This window comes from Jatropha curcas, chromosome 5, assembly GCF_041381405.1.
Source record: "Jatropha curcas cultivar XTBG-Jc1 chromosome 5, XTBG_Jcur_1.0, whole genome shotgun sequence".
Lineage (NCBI taxonomy): Eukaryota > Viridiplantae > Streptophyta > Magnoliopsida > Malpighiales > Euphorbiaceae > Jatropha > Jatropha curcas.
In genome coordinates this window covers 15168988-15173127 of record NC_143155.1, presented here as the reverse complement: position 1 = coordinate 15173127, position 4140 = coordinate 15168988, and the positions used below count along the sequence as shown (strand labels likewise).

At 38.5% G+C, this 4140-nt stretch overlaps 1 non-coding gene across 1 annotated transcript; it reads right to left on the bottom strand.

The window, feature by feature from the left end:
- Positions 1-3791: 3791 nt before the first annotated feature.
- On the bottom strand, positions 3792-3898 carry LOC149496266 (small nucleolar RNA R71). Its single transcript, XR_016321085.1, has one exon. It is a non-coding gene; the product is annotated as a small nucleolar RNA R71 (small nucleolar RNA).
- Between the last annotated feature and the right edge of the window lie 242 nt (positions 3899-4140).

Below are 4140 nucleotides of genomic sequence, written 5' to 3'. Positions count from 1 at the left end.
TCTCCCGATCAATGTTTTAAAAGAATTCATCATTTAGGCAGGACCAACAGCCAGAACACTTTCAAAACAGATGAGTCATTCTTGATCAGATAAGCAAAGAGGAAGGTCTTGCATTCTTTAACCATATCCCCGAAACAAAAGGAACAAAAATTTTGAAATTCCAACCCTTTATTAATCTTACTTCTTTTCAACATTATACAGAAGTAGAGAATTTATTTTAATACAATGGTCATTTATTCTAACTATTCTCCTCTTAATCAAGTTCATGGCGTTGAGCAACCATTCACAAATCTGACACGAACGCATGGCATAGATTTCGCATTTAACCTAAGCACCACGCGTTAATCCCAAAAGTTTTTTTTTATCATTATTTATTTTTTTATTATGCCCTAACTTTTGCCTAGGCCGCCCTTTCAGGTTTTCAACCTAGCGAGCTCTTTTCTTGCCTAAGCCGCCCTTTCGGATTTTCGACCTAGCTCTTTTTTTTTTGAATCAAATCGAAATCATCATTTCAGACATAGAATCTTTTCATTTGGTCCTGATTGAGAATCCGGTTCACAGGCTTCCCTTCCATGGTGATTAATTCAGCGGCTCCTTTAGCTAGTAGCTTCTGAACTCTGAATGGTCCATGCCAGTTGGGTTTGAATTTCCCACCAGGATGATTCTAAGCTTCATGATCCAATAATCTGATCAATACCAAATCTCCATTCTTTAAAGCCCTTGGATGTACCCGTTTGTTGTAGAAACGAGCAATCCTTCTCTTTCTCATCTGATCCTGGAATCGAGCATTCAGTCTTCTTCCATCTAAGAGCGCCAAATCCTCATACCTTTTCTTGACCCATTCTTCCTCGGTCAGACCAGCTTCTACCAAAACCTTGAGAGACTTCTTTTCGAGCTCTATCGGTAACACTGCCTCCATCCCATGTACAAGTTCAAAGGGAGAAGCTCCATTTACTGACTTGAAGGTAGTGCGATGCCCCCAGAGCGCGAAAGGAAGTTTCTCGGCCCAGCTTCTGTATTTTTCGCACATTTTAGACAGGATTCTTTTAATTTCCTTATTCGCAGCTTCTACCGCACCATTAGCCTGAGGGCGATAAGGAGAAAAATGGTGATGCTCAACCTTGTACCTATAAAGCAACTGACCAACATCTGCTTGAAATTGAGAACCATTATCTGTAACCATGTGATGGGGAACACCATAGCAACAGAAAATGTTCTGTTCAATGAATCTAGCCACATGTTTGGTAGTCAAAGTTTTGTAAGATTGAGCCTCGATCCATCTAGAAAAGTAGTCCACTGCAACCAATATATACTGATGGCCGTTCGATGTTGCTGGCATGATCTTGCCGATAATATCTACGCCCCATGCAGAGAAAGGCCAAGAAGGAGTTGTCGGATGGAGTTCAACAGCAAGTGATAGGTGTTAATTTTATAGTGTTTTTAATATAGTTTTTATTAGGATTTTAGTAAGTTTTATTAGTTTAATTTGATTTTAAATTCAATTCTAGTATAATTTTGTTCAAAGCTTCCTTAATTCTTAATCCGCTTGATCTAAGAGAAAATTATAGGAATTTGGCACAGAAAAGAACATTTCAAGGCAAGACACTCAGCCTCTAGCACACCCAGGCCGTGCTAGAAGGCACAACCGTGCTAAAAGCTAAGGAAATCAAAGGAGAGACAGAAGAGAGCACGGCCAAGATGGTGCCAAAAGGTACGGCCGTGCCAAACTGGGATCAGGGTGTGTCAAGCCTAGCACGCCCATGACAATTCTAGGCGGGAGTGACAGAAGCAAGCACGCCCTGCCTATGCTTGGTGGCACGCTCGTGCCTCAGGGATTCATAAGGGTGTGCTTGCCTAGCACACCCCGTGCTCCACTAGCCAGACTTCCAGACTAAAGCACACCCAGCCCGTGCACAATGGCACGCCCGTGCTGCGCAAACAGAACTAGCGTGAACTAGATACGCAAATCAATCTTTTTCTCACATGGGCCGACCTCGGGGAGTTTCCTAAACACACTAAACAAGACCTAGACCTATTTTGGGAGAGAAAGGAGTCCTAATCAAGAAGAAATCAAAAGCCTAAACAGTCATGATCTCCTATAAAAGATTTTGCACTAAATAAGGATTCTATTTCCTAAAAGGAGTCAGACTTACCTTCAGGAGCTCTATATAAGGAGGGGAACTTCTCATTGCTAGGGATCTCGTTTTTTGTGCAATTTTCTACATAATTCTCTTTCTCTCAAGACTTCAAGCATCCAAGATTTGTGCCAAGATTCAAGGAAGCCATCAACATAGCTGTGATTCAGTTTTTATTTCTAAACTCTTTATCTTGTTTTTCTTTTCATTATTGTCTTTAAGTATGATGATTGATTCAAGTATGACTGAGTTTTATTTAATTACCATGTCCAGCTAAATTCTTATACTAGGGATTTGATGTAACTTAATTCGATTCCAGTTTATAATATTAGATTTATTTTTCTTTGTTCTCGTTATAAATTATTATTGTGCTTAAAGCTTCCAGGCAGAAAATTTCCCCTGGATTGAGTTATTTCAATAATCGCTATCGGGAGAAGGGTTATTGATATGAAAAAGATAATAATTTACTTGGGAATAATAACTTGACGCGGAAGCTATATGGTTTGACTCAAGGGGGGTTTTCATAAGTTAATAATTATTAGGTTGTGAATTCACAAAATAATCACAAAACCTAAGGATCTGATTTATGTTTGATTTTACTATTGGAAGATAGGTAATTATACTAAATTAGAATAGCTAACAATACATCGGGAGAGCTTATTAGTGATTCTAGGGTTGTTTCCCCTACTTGAACAATTAAAATTGATTAATGAACTAATAAAATAAACTGGATAGAATTAAGTGAAATCAAATTCCCTAGTAGTTTAATCCCCTGATTTCTTTTCACCTAAATTAAGTGCTTGATCTCCTTTCTGTTTTTACTTTAAATTTATTTTCCTTATAGCAATCTTTCTTATCGCCGTTTAAATAATAATAGGTTAACACAATTTTGGTACTTGATATACAATCCCTGAGGAGACAATACTCTACTTACTTTATATTACTTGCTACGATTTCGTACACTTGCGAAAAGCGCTGTCAAGTTTTTGGCGCCGTTGCCGGGGATTGGCATATCAATATCAATACGAATTACCCTATTGTTAATTTAGACACTTTTTTATTTTTATTTAATTTTCTTTTAAGAAGTTTTCTAGGTGTTTTATGCAAAGAAGATCAAGGAAGACTGAACCTCTAATCTTTGATCCAGAAATTGAAAGAACCTTTCGTAGGCACAACGCTGCAAGAAAAGCACGAGAAATAAAACTCGAACAACAAGCAGTCATGGCCAACGAAAATGAAAACGAACATGAAAACGAGAACATAGTCGGACCACCACTTCAACATCCAGTTCGTACCTTAAGGGATTATACAACACCTAATCTGAATGGGACAACCTCAAGTATTACAAGACCTAGGGTAGAAGCTAATAATTTTGAGATTAAACCCGCAATTATCCAAATGCTCTCTACCTCAATCCAATATGCGGGTTTGCCTAGTGAAGATCCTAATGCCCACATCACCAATTTTCTGGAAATTTGTGATACTTTCAAACAGAATGGTGTTTCCGAAGACACAATTAAGCTGAGACTTTTCCCTTTTACTCTTAGGGATAAGGCGAGGTCCTGGTTACAATCGTGTCCCGCTGGGAGTTTCACCACATGGGATGAGTTAGCTCAAAAGTTTCTAGCTAAATTCTTTCCATCCTCAAAAACTACCAAATTGCGCAATGAGATAATGACATTTGCTCATCATGATCAAGAGAGCCTATATGAAGCTTGGGAAAGATTCAAGGACTTGTTAAGAAAGTGCCCTCATCACAGTTTGCCCAAGTGGCTACAGGTACAAACTTTTTATAATGCATTATCTCCTAACATCAAAATTACTTTAGATGCAGCTGCAGGTGGATCCTTTGAAAAGAAAGGAATTGATGAAGCATATGAGTTGATAGAAGAGATGGCAAGCAACAGCCATTACCAAAACAATTCCGAAAGAAGAAGAACCGCAGAAGTCTATGAAATAGACGCCATTACAACACTTAATGCCAAGGTAGATAACATGCTAAGAA